The following is a 13196-nucleotide window of genomic DNA, read 5'->3' on the forward strand; positions in this document are numbered from 1 at the left end:
TTGGAGATTGTTTATCCAACAGGTGTTTATTTCATTAGTTTCACATGAATTGTTTTAACTTAATGACCAATGACTGTCAAACTGTGTTGGACTCTTAGGAGAGAGTCATGAGTTTTTCATTAGTATCTTGTTAAACCTTCTGTCTGTATCCTTTCTCTATTCTTTAGTATAGTTTAGTACAGCATAATATATAATATAATATAATATAATATAATATAATATAATATAATATAATATAATATAATATAATATAATATAATATAATATAATAGCCTTCTAAGAACATGGAGTCAGATTCATCATTTCCTTCCTGCTATGGGGGACCCCAAAAATACCACAGCTGGGCACACACTGGTCCCACCAGGAGAATGGAATTTGCTGCAGAGCAGAGGAGCAGTGATGTGCTGCAGCCCTGCCTGTCCCACCTGGTCCTCTCCAGGTGCTGGGTGACAGCCCCAGGCACCATGGCCTCACTGGCCTGGCCTGAGCAGCCCCTGGGGTCACTTTGGGGCTGGTTCAGGCCAGAAGAAGGCAGAACTGGCCACACATCCCTGCTGGCTTTGCCAGAGTTCCTGTGGGTTTGCCAGACCTGATGGTTATTATTGGTCCTGGGTCATCCTTCAGCTGCCCTCAAATCCTACAGGTGAGCTCTGGGTTGTGCTGAGGGCTTCCCACCCCCAGCCCCACCACACCTGCAGGGTCACCTGGGGCTGGGGCTGAAATAGGAAATGGTTCCCTGGCTCAGAGATCACTGTGAAGTTGTGTCCCCAGCTCTGGAAGGACACAGCTGGTGGCTTCCCCAACATCAAGGATGGCTTCCTCATCAACCCTCATCCTTTTCTTCCCTAAGCACCGAGGTTTGGGTGACACTGGTGAGATCTGGTGCTTTCCCCCCAGACCCTGAGGCTGCAGTCCAGTGACAGGTTAAAATTCCTCTGCAACCACAGGAGCTGGCAAAGGGCTTTCCTCTGCACCACCTGCTACAGTCCCTGAATAACAAGAGCACAGGTGCTGAAGCTGTAAGAAAAAGCATGAGAAGATATTGCAGTGCAAATAAACTGCAAGAGAAGATGAGGCAGGAGCTGCAATAAGCAGTATTTGAATGGCTTCCTTTCTCCAGCAGCCTGTATGTCCCAGCAGTGTGCTGATCCTGGGCCTGGCTCATTCCCCTGATGGATGATTTCTGTTGTGGTCACAAGGCAAGCTCCAGACTAACCCACTGACCCCACAGGCAGGCTGCAAGCTATCTACCACAGCAGCTTTGGCAGGGAGAGCTGACCCAGGGGGCCATGGAAGGAGCCAAAAAATGATGTTACCCATTACCAGAGGAATCCATCACAGCACACAAAGCCTCACTGCCAGATATACCTTGGGCTGGCCACAGCCAGGAGCTGCAGAGCTGGCCCTGTCACAAGAGCTGCTGACAAATGACAAATCCAGAGGGATGAGGAGGAGGAGGATCAGCAACCCAGGCCACAAGAGAGGCCATTGTGGGGCTGGCAGGGAGCGTGTGCCAGGCTCCTTTGTCACCCTGCTGCCACTCAGGGCAGGGACAGGAGCTGACAAAGGCTCCTCAGTGAAAGAATCATCTGTGTGTGTGTGAAATGCAGTTTGCACTTGTGCTGGGCTGATGGGATTCAAATGCAACTTGTTGTGCCAGCACTCCAAACAGAAAGCCTCACAAGGAAGAATTCTTAAAATGCTCCACTGGAGATATTGTGGCTGTCTCACTCAAAGGGACGTGGAAGGAAGGGGGCTGGGTATAACAGGGAAAAGGAAGCATAGATGAGTTCTGTTATGCAGAAACTATAGCCTAGAAAAGCCTGTAAACGAAACTATACCCCAGAAAAGCAGGAGACTGGTGGTTATCCTGTGAAACCCCTCATTCTGCATTGTGTCAGGTTAAAATGGAATCTTAAAGGTTTACCTTTCTTCTAGGAACTGAGCTGGCACACAGCTGAGAACCTGTTATGCTTAGATTTGCTCTCTTTATGGCCTGGGTCTCCAAATCACTCAGAGCAAATACTTTTCCATCCATATCTGATAACAGTCATAAACAAAATCATAGATGTGCAAACCTTGGCACTGTCTTGATTTTAAAAGGATTGGGATTTTTTTTTTTTTTGCTGTTTAGTTTCAAGCAAGGAGAGATTATACCATAGAGCTTAGTAGAGTCGGGCTGGCTCTTAGAATTATAATCCTTCCTTTGCTTTGTGCTCAGGATGAACGTGATGCTGCTCCCAGCCTTGTGGCAGCCCTGGTGCTCAGGGCTTGTCACCATCGTATTTTCTGAAAAATCCCTTTGCCCAGGATTTTCTCCTGGGAAGCTGAGAAGCCTCAGAGAAAAATGAAAACAATATTATCTGATTTGCTTCTCCTGTGTTTTGCTGCTCTGGAATGTGTTTGGACATTGTTTACCAACAGCTGCATGTTTGATTGGTTTCATGTGAATTGTTTTCACTTAATGACCAATCATGGTCAGGCTGTGTCAGGAAGGAGTCACAAGTTTTTCTTTAGTATCTTTTAGCCTTCTGTCTGTATCCTTTCTCTATTCTTTAGTATAGTTTAGTATAGCTTTCTTTAATATAATATAGAGCATAAAGTAATAATTAGCCTTCTAAGAACATGGAGTCAGATTCAACATTTCCTCCCTTCAATGGGGGTCTCAGAAAATACCACAGGGCTTTCAATTCTGCAAAGCACTTGAGCACATGCTTAGCACCAGGACTAGCACATCAAGCACATGCTCATGTTCCCTTGACTTATCTGAGATTAGCAGGAGCACTGAGAGCTGGGAAGGGTCTGAGGAGGTGTGGGCAGTGCCTGGCTGGGAACTTGTGTCAGCAGGCTCTGCAGAGCAGGAGACACAATCCACCACATCCTCCAAATGAAATGTGTGCTCAAGTTCTTATTCTGTTATTGTTGGGCAGCAACAGACACCAAATCTTCATGCAAGATCCTCAGATAGCAGGAAAGCAGCCCCAAGAGCAGCAGGAGGCTCAGGGGGAGCAGGGCACAGTGCTGGGTTCATCTGGGGAGTGCTGAATACAAGAGCTCTGTGGGAAGCTTTGTTACCCAACATGTTTATTCCTCTTGAAAAAACCTCCTCTCTCTGCAACTGGAGTAGAAGCTGAGCCAGATCATCTCTTGCCCTTTCTGAAGCTTAAGCCTGATTTACTTTGCATTTTCCTGTCTAAAAGCTGTCTAACATTAGGGAATTCAAAGAGGTACAGAATGGTTTGGGCTGGAAGGGATCTTCAGGATCATCTCACCCCACCCCTGCCATGGCAGGGACACCTCCCACTGTCCCAGGCTGCTCCCAATGTCCAGCCTGGCCTTGGGCACTGCCAGGGATCCAGGGGCAGCCCCAGCTGCTCTGGGCACCCTGTGCCAGGGCCTGCCCACCCTCCCAGGGAACAATTCCCAATTCCCAATATCCCATCCATCCCTGTCCTCTGGCACTGGGAGCCATTCCCTGTGTCCTGTCCCTCCATCCCTTGTCCCCAGTCCCTCTCCAGCTCTCCTGGAGCCCCTTCAGGCACTGAAAGAGGCTCTGAGCTCTCCCCAGAGCCTTCTCTAGGCTGAACAGCCTCAAATGTCTCAGCCTGTCTCTATAGCAGAGCTTCTGACAGGTTCTGGTAGTTTCACCTTGTGGTAATTTTCACCCCAGACATAAAATTTACATTTAACCATTTAACCAGTGCCAAAAAAGTTGTCAGCCTTCCTTGCCCAATTTTGCGAAGAGTGAGAGTTAGCTGTGGGCACCAGTATCCCTGAGAACTTCTCTGAGCTGGTTTTGTGTGTGTTTTATTTTTGTGTTTATGCCTGGCTTCAAGTAGAGACGCCAAATACCAGAGTAGCACTTTCTAACATTCTGCTCTGTTAGATTTAGAAATAAGCTGTTACATGACCCATAAAACACATGAAGCCTGGTGACCCCCTCACCTTCTCCTGTGGGGACCCTTTGAAGTTTAATAGAAGTGGGAGCTGGGAGCCTTTCCCTTGCTGAGCAGATTAATGCCACCTCACTTCTCTGATTGTCCACCTTTTCCATCATGTAAGAAACCAACACATGTGAGCTGGTTTCTTCCATGAAACCCCATCTCTGTCAGGTTTGGCTGGAGGTGGCCAGTGGTCCTTGAGTGTGGTGGTTCCTGAGTTTTACTTTCATTTTTTTCTCCAGAAATTGGGTTAACAGGCAGGGGGAAGTTGTCACTGTTTGGGAATCAGGCAGCAGAGCAGCAGAAGGCAGCCCTGGCTGGGGCTGGTGGGAAGGAGAAGGGTCCTTGGGACATACCTGGAGCTATCCCACAAAAGCAGGAGAGCCAGTTGGGAAGCTCAAAGCCCTGCTCTTGTCTGTGCAATACATGATAAAGGCACAGGAACTCCAAGAGGTTCTGCTAAGGAAGATGGTCCTCTCTCCTGACTTTGAAGCCCCACCTGGTGTCTAGGGAGGAGCTGGAGGCCCAGGAATCCATCTCCAAGGTGGGAATCCCCCTTTCCAGCCACACTTGGCTGTGCATGTGTATTTCTGCATCCAGCAGCGTGAAAATCCAATGGTATTGACTGGAGCATGCAGGAAATACAGTGTCTCAGCCCAGCAAAGCCCAGATCAATCAGCTAATTACCTCAGAGGAGGTTTGCAGCAGGCAGCTGCTGGTCCCTGACAGAGCCTCTCAGCCCATCTGCTGCCAGGCTGAGCGTTCTGGGCTGTGCTGGCAGAGCTTCAGAGCAGCCCTGAGGGCATCTGCAGAGCTCTTCCCTCCTGCCATGCCCGGCTGGGTTTGCTGCTGCCTCTCTGTCTGCCTCAGTGGGCTCAGGCAATCTCACTGAATCTGTTCTTATCGATTTAGGAAAAGGCTTTGATTCTGAAAACTGCAAGCTCTTACTCACGAAACTATGACAACTTGGTATTAGCTGCAAATCAATGACCTTTTTAAATGCAGTCTAAGCAACAAAACTCACTTACTGCTAAACCCTGATAAGCCTGGTTCTGGGACAAGTCAAACCTTTATCTTAACTGCCATATGATCTTTTCCAGCTTGATAGTTCCATTTACTGTATCAATAAGGATTATAACCCATCTGCAGTGAGATTTTACCCTCCCTGGAAGCTCTTGTACAGCAGATGATATTGAAAAGGAAATATTTTTTTTAACTTCTCTTCATACCAAGTATTTCCCAATATATTATTCTTATTACCTGTTTCCTGCCTGTCTTGGTTTGAAAGCCAGGTGTCTGCTAAGGAAGGCAGGAGCCTCCCCTGAAATGGAAAATGTAATGCCTCTCCTCCCTCCGAATTGCTATAAATTTTAAATTAAGGGGCTCTCAAGCAAAAAAAAAAAAAAAAGGAAGAAGGAAATAACAGTTCTTTAATAGGGAAGAAAATAAAAAGATAAAATAAACAATGCAGTGAACTAAACCAACACTGACAGGGTCAGAACCCAGCCTGACACCCTGTGGGTCAGGGTGTTGGTGTCAGTCCCATTGGAATTGTGGCTCAGCCCTCCTGCAGTGCCAGGGCTGGTTCTGCTGGAGCAGGGATCCTGTAGAAAGGTGCAGTCTCTTCCTCTGAAGATCAGTGGAAGAAGAGGCAGCTGCTGTTCCTCTGGGCAATCCAGTGCAGAAGCCGTGCTGGTGTTCCAGAATCTCCAGATTCTATCCAGGTAGGAATGCTTGGCTCCTCCCTCTGGGCTCACATCTCCCAATGGGATGCTGTAGCTCTTATCAGCCATGCAGGGACATTCCATAGCTGTTATCAGCTGGTGTCTCCCCTGAGGGAGGAGTGGGTGTGGAAGAGATAAGGAAAACTGCCCAATGAACAGAAGACAACTGCCCTACAGATGGCAAATAGAATGCATCTTGCCTTGCAATCTGGAACATTTTCCAGTTCCTTCTGTCTGCCTTCCTGATTGTGGCTGTTCTGAGGTCAAGCAGAAGCTGTGAGCACAGCAGAGAAGGTTATTCAATGTGACAGAGCTGAGGCTGAAATGGTGGCCACAGGCTGGAGTTGTCCACCTGCAAGCCCCAGCCCAGGGACACTTGTGGCCTCCTTCTTCCTGGGGTTCCTTATCCACCCTTCCCCTCAGTGGGTGGGAATAATCCACCAGGACTGGCCTTGCTGGGCTTCGACTGTGCCAGGAAAATTGACATCAACAGGTTAAATTCAGACTTTTTTGGTGGAGTGATCCATAACATAATCCCTTGTGGTATTTTTGGGTCCCCAACGAACGCGAGGAAAGGAAGGATTTGACTTTCTGTTTTTAGAAGGTTAATTTATTATTTTATGATATTATATTATTAAAGAATGCTATGCTAAACTATACTAAACTATACTAAAGAATAGAGAAAGGATAGAGACAGACAGCTAGAGAGAATAATAATGAAAAACTCGTGACTTTTTTTAGAGTCTTGATACAGCTTGACTGTGATTGGTTATTAAGTTAAAACAATTCACCTGATGGATAAACAATTTCTAACCACATTCCAAAGCAGCAAAACACAGGAGAAGCAAATTAGATAACATGGTTTTCCTTTTCCTCCGAGGCTTCTCAGCTTCTCAGGAGAGAAATCCCAGGCAAGGGGATTTTTCCAGAAAATATGACAGTGACAATCCCTCCTCTTGAATTTTGTTTCCCCCCCTGTGTGGGTGCTGAGTCTGTTTCCCAGGGAAACTCCCATGGGGCTCCTTCTACCTGGACACCCTTGGGGTGGCATTTAGCCCCCAGCTCCCTGTGTAGGCATTTGGAATGAGATCCTAAACACCTTCCCAGCAGCTCAGGAATTGGGGAGGCTGCTCCCAAAGGAGAGGCTGCTGCCATCAGATGCCACCTCAGGCCAGCTGGGTGCCACCCCAAAGCAGCAAGGCAAAGCCTGGAGACTGGAGGCACTGGAGCATCCCCACCCAGGCTCCGCAGATGCCAGGGAATCCGGGAGAATAATGGGCCCATTTATTCCCCCAGGGGGGAAATGTCAGAAAACACTGAAATGAGAAAAAAATTGCCTCTTTGTTCTGCAAATGGTCGTCATTGTGAGAAAGTTTATCCACCCTCTGGGAATTCATTTAGCATCATCAAAGAGAGGCTTTACAAAAGTGACTTCTTATTTACCCACAGTGGTTTTAGTGAGTAGTTTCTTTACTGGAAGGAAGGTGCAGTGGAGTTACCCAGCTGAGAGAAGCTGTGTCTGCCCTGCAGAGGTGCAAAGGTACATGGCAGGGGAAGCCTGCTCCTATTCACAAGTGATTTAAGCCACCATGAAATGCTGCAGGAGCTCCCTTAGCCATGGGAATGCCCTCACAGGGGTCAAGCTGCTCAATGGAGATGATTTTTCCTCCCTTCCCATGAAAGGGTGGTTAGTAAGATGTTTGTGTATACAGGATTTAACAAGTTTAAAATGCACTGGCCAGCCATGAGCAGCCTGTGGGAGGCCTTGGGGACAGCACAGAACAGTGTTTTTAGGAGGATGTTTTATTTATGGTGTTCATGGCTGGTGCCATTACAGGCCCTGCAAAGATCAGACCTTGCTGTGAATATATATTCACTGAGGAAATCATTCTGACCCCAAAAACCTCACACTGAGCACCTCAAACAGACATGTCCTCATGGAAAGCATTTTCCTGCTCCAGCAAAGTGTTGGTTACTGGTTTATGTAAAAAAAAAAATTCTCATCTTTTTGCCTTCACACTTCTAAAAATGATTACACTGAATTCAACCAAGTAAGAAAATAAATGTTTTTTCAGCCTTCTTGGAGATCTTGATTTTTCTTTTTAAGCTTTGAGGCTGCATTAGAGCCAAGTTTTGGTCAAACCACAACCCCACTTCTTACAAAAGATAACCAAAGGCTGTAGAGTCAGCCTTTCTGGGCAATAACTCTGCCTTTAGCAGCCCTCCCACTCTTCTCCAAGACATCCATCACCCCCATGTAGCCACCCCAGAAAGGAACCAGGAATGGGCACCAGGAATGAGCCCCCAGGGGTGCTCAGAGGAGCTGCCCAGGGCTGTGCTGGGACAGGAGGGCGTGGGGCTCCTCACACAAAGCCAAATTCACAGCCGGCCTTCAGACAGACATTAGCAAAAAGTGACTTATTTTCCACACTGAATTCAGATGCAAAAGAGGAACCCCACGCCCCCCCACCCCCCCCACCCCTCCAGTTCTGAGTAATTTTGCAGCTTAGGAATATTTCACATTCTTCTCTCACCATAATGTGAAGGCCAGATATAATTTACTGATTAATGGGGGCCATGGAGTGCAATAAATGCAGCTTTAAAGGAAATTCATTTCACAGCAAGCACAATCAGTCTTTCAGAACCCCACCCCCTGTATACACTGGGTGGTTTTTGCCTGCAAATTTAAGAGTGCCTGAGGGAATTAGGTACCCAGGTCCCATGCAGAGTCCGTGGGGTTTGGCTCTTTGGTTCCTAGAAATGCTTCTATAATCTCAGCCCCTGGGGTGTGTCCTGGGCTGCCCTCTCAGTTTGGGTTCTTGCATAGGTACACTCCCTAAAATACAAATAGAAGCTTTTCCCTCGTGTTTTTCTGCTTTTTTTACCATGTTTTACTAGTGGAGGGGTGAGCTGGGCTCCCACAAGCACCATGTGAATGCTATGGCTGGCCTGAACTCCCCAGAGCATCTTCAGCTGTGGCCAAAACAAACCAAAATGGGGAAGGGGAGCGCTGCTGCTGAGGAGCACGAGCACACTTGCTACTGAAAGGAGTTTTAGTGCTTGGGGAAGCAGCTGATGGGACTTGTCTGGTGGTTCAGGAGAGGAAAAGGTGACTTGTGATAAAAGGGATGAGAAATGTCAAAGGAGGAGCAAAAATTGTGCACTATAAATATTCACTGAGAGTCACACAGCCAAAATTGGACCCCCAAGCTGCTTGGATGAATTAATCAACACCCCCAAATTCACAAATTTAGAAATCTGTGAGCTTTTCAGGTGAGTATTGCACATGTGGGGGAAATCAGACCAGTGCTGGTCACTCACCCCTGGGTGCTCACAGCACTGGGGGCATCTGAGCACCCCACATGGTTTTATGTACCAGGGCATTCAATTGTCTTACTCCTTGGTGAAGTAAAATCACAGAATCATTTAGGTTGGAAAAGCCCTCTAAGATCCCCCAGCACTAACCTGTGGCATTCACATTCTCTGAACAGAGACATACATAATTCTCTCTCTCTTTTAGGGTTTTTCCTGGAGAAGCACAGAGAAGAACAGAAAACAATTCTTATCTCTACTTGCTGCTCCTGTTGTTTTTTCACTTGTGGAATGTGTTATGGAGATTGTTTACCTGAAATGATTTGTCAATTGGATTCTGCTGAGATTGTTTTGTTTCCTTGGCCAATTGGGTCAAAGCTGTGTCCTGGCTGTCTCAGACAGTCGTGGGTTTTTCTTTAATATCTTTTGTATAGTATAGTATAGTATCTCTTTAATATAGTATTGTATAATATATTATATTATAGGTTCATAAAGCAATTGTTCAGCATTCTGAATCATAGAGTCAAATACCAATCATTCCCTGTGGTGGGGACACCCTGAATTCAATACTGACCCATGTCCCCAGGTGCCACATCCACAAAGTTTTAAATCCCTTCAGGGAAGATGACTCCATCACTGCTGCAGACAACCTGTTCCAATGTTTTACAGCATTTTCAGTGGAGGAAATTTCCTGATATCCCTCAAAACCCACCCTGGCCCAGCCTGAGGCCGTTCCCTCTGCTCCTGTCCCTGTTCCCTGGAGCACAGCCCGACCCCCCCGGCTGTCCCCTCCTGGCAGGAGCTGTGCAGAGCCACAAGGGCCCCCCTGAGCCTCCTTTGCTCCAGGCTGAGCCCCTGCCCAGCTCCCTCAGCCTCTCCTGGGGCTCCAGACCCTCCCCAGCTCCATTCCCTTCCCTGCACACGCTCCAGCCCCTGCAGAAACGCCTTTTCTGTAGTGAGAGGCCCAAAACTGACCACAGGATTGAAGGTGCAGCCCTGGCAGGAGGTTTTAAAGAAGAACTAGGGGGATGAAAGAAGCCAGGACAGCTGCCTTTCAGTAATGATTAGGGAGGGAAAGGAATGCAAACTCTAAAGTTATTGAAGATGCTGCACTGGGAGCTGCTGGTGGCCGAGCCCTGGGGCAGGAAGGTTCCTCAGGCCCTGCCAAGGCCCTGCCTGGGCTGGGAGAAGCCTCCTGCCTTTGACAGCCCAGGGGCTGCTCTGTGCAGTGCCCCTGTCCTTCCCTGAGCAGCAGAGGTGTCACACACACTCAGGCCAAGCACAGCTCTTGTTCTCTTTGGGATCTCCATGCAGAGACCCCAACTGACCCTACAAAGCCCCTCAAGGAGTGGGCTCACTCTGACAGCTCTGAATCTCATGGATATGTGGCAGAACCAGCTGCTGTTCAGTGAGATGAATCCACTCTGTGCTCCCTTCTGACAAACAGGAGTGCTTGGGTGGTGTTTGGAAGGAGCTTTGTGCCCAGAAGGTGCCACAGAGCATCCAGGCCCTGTCTGTGCTCCCCTGGGCTGCAGAGCAGCACTGCTGGTTCAGTTCTTCTGTGGCAAACTGGCACTTACTAAAACCTGGTTCCACGCTGTATAATTTCTATGGCTTTTATTAATGCAGACAGTATAGGCTCCATAAAGAAGAAAAATTACCAGTGGAAGATAAAACTAAAATACTAGTTGCATTACAATCACATTCTAGTGCTGCAATAAATTGCATGAAGCCAATAAAGCAAAACTAACTGAAGATATTTGACACAAACCAAAAATGAAATGAGAGTCATTATGCAGTCTGCTACAGGGACCTGCCTTGATGTAGTTAAAGCAATAAACTACCTGGGAGTAATCTTTACTTATTTTAAATTGCATATTCCAATTGCAAAGCTGTTTCTGGCATTTCTGCCACACTTACTTTAGCCTGCTCAGAAAAAGAATTACATGTCTGGATAAGTCATGTCCTATTAAATGTGCATCATATCTGCAGCACTCATAAGTCACTTGAGTCATAATATTGTTTATTCTAACATTAGTCATTATTTTCTGTCATAAATTAGCTATTCTCCAGAAGAGTGGGAACGAGATGGAGCCACGGTTGCAATTATTTCCTGCATCCATGTTGGCACACAGAGCAGATGAGGTGGCTATCTCTGCAGAGGAATTATCAGCATCAGGCCATGGGTCAATTATAACAAATGTATTCATGCCATTAGCCCCCAGGTACCTTCAATAATAAGAGTTTGCATTCCTTTCCCTCCCTAATTATTCTCCTCCGTGGTCTGGCTGACCCACACATGTGTCAAAACAAGCAGCAGCAGCCGTGCCTTTTGCAATATTCAAGGTTAAACCCTCCCAGCCATCATTTCCTGCCAGCCCCTCTAATCCTGCCTGCCCAGGGGATATTTGCATGCAGAGAGGGTGCACGGAGTGTCTTTGCCATGCAACCAGTCCTGCTGCTAATTAATTGTCTGCTGGGCTGCCTTTAGGAGCAGAGGGAGCAGAAATCCCCTCCTGCTGGCAGAGAGGGAGGGGATGTGGTTCTGCTGCCCTCCAGCCCCCCCAGTTCCAGTTTGGCTGGGCTGGTGCTGGAATTCTGGAATTTCCCTGTCCTGGGGACATCCTGTGCTTCACCCCTGGGCTCAGGGCCCCGATGGAGCACTTTTGGTTGGGATGCATTAAGTCTTGTTTGTATACAAACCCCTTTTAGTTAAAATGGAGTGTTTTGCCCCAAAGGGAGCCAGACCATTATAGCAGTGAATGGTGCTTTATAAGACAGCTCATTCCCTCAGGGAAGAGGCAATCAGTTGCCCCAGCTGAAGACACATTCATACTTGAATTAAAAACCTTCAATAGCTGTTTTTCTAAATTGCCTCTCATACAGAATGAGATGCCAGGCTCAAAAAAAAAAAAAAAAGAAAAAGAAAAAAAGAGGAAACCAGCTGACTTGCACATCAGTTTGTTCCCTTAATAACACACCCATCCCCCTGGGAATCTGTGGAAAACTAGAGCTCTGCTTTATCCAGGCTTCAGGCTGGTCCCATGTGGGACCAGCTGTGCAGAGAAGAAGCTGGGCTGCCTCAGACCCATCAGCATCCTGTGCCAGGATCAAGTGGAAAAGCTCTTTACAAAACCAGACTGGTTTGGGTTCAAAGGGACCTTAAAAACCACCTCATTCCATCCCTTGCCATGGGCAGGGACAGCTCCTTCCATCCCAGGCTGCTCCAGGGCTTTGCTTGGGCACTGCCAGGGCTCCAGGGGCAGCCTCAGCCCCTCTGTGCCAGACCCCAGCTCATCTCGCTCCCACCCGGGCTGGGTTTGCTCCATCACACCCAGGCTGCCTTTCTGAGGGGGCAGCAACAGCTCCATGTGCTGTTCCCTCCTCTTTCAGCATGATGGGAAGGACCAGAAGTCTGTATAATCTCATTTTGGACCCTGGCTGAGAGCAAGTATCCAAAAGAGACTGTAAATGCAGGGCAAGCCCATATGGACAGACTCCATGTGGGATTCTCTCCACATCTGGTGATCCACAGCTTCCCACCTCCAGAGGCTCAGATAATGCCATCACATTTAACAGCTGTCAACAGATTTTTGTCCCACAGGTTCAGACTGTAATTGGATAAAGCTGTGTCAGTATTTTGTGTCCAAGGTGTTGTGTGACAGCAGTTTCAGCTCAGCAGCAAGCAGGGAAAAGCAACATCCCCACTGGGATTTTGGCCCTGCTTTGGCTGGTGGCTCCATGTCCATGGAAAGGACTGAGGAGAAGGACACAAGCTACCTATGCAAATATTAAAGGTTATTTTTTAGTCTTTTAAAAATAAACCAGCTCTCAGGAACTGAAGGAACACCATGAGCCTATGTCCCAAGGACACACCTTGCCCCTTTTTCCATGGAGCCTGCCCTTGCCCGACTCAGACTTGGTGCTCACTGCCTTCCCTTCCTTACCCCTCATTATAATTAAAACATAAAAAAAGCTTTTACACTTAGAAAATAACTTCTTATTATACCTTATAATATATATAAATATTATATTATATTATATTATATTATATTATATTATATTATATTATATTATATTATATTATATTATATTATATTATATTATATTATATTATATTATTTAAGGTATATTATATGATAAGGTATATATAAATAGAGATATATATAATATAAGGTGTATATATATATAAAATTATATACATATTATATATATAATT

Source organism: Molothrus aeneus, chromosome 20, assembly GCF_037042795.1.
Source record: "Molothrus aeneus isolate 106 chromosome 20, BPBGC_Maene_1.0, whole genome shotgun sequence".
NCBI classification, from domain to species: domain Eukaryota; kingdom Metazoa; phylum Chordata; class Aves; order Passeriformes; family Icteridae; genus Molothrus; species Molothrus aeneus.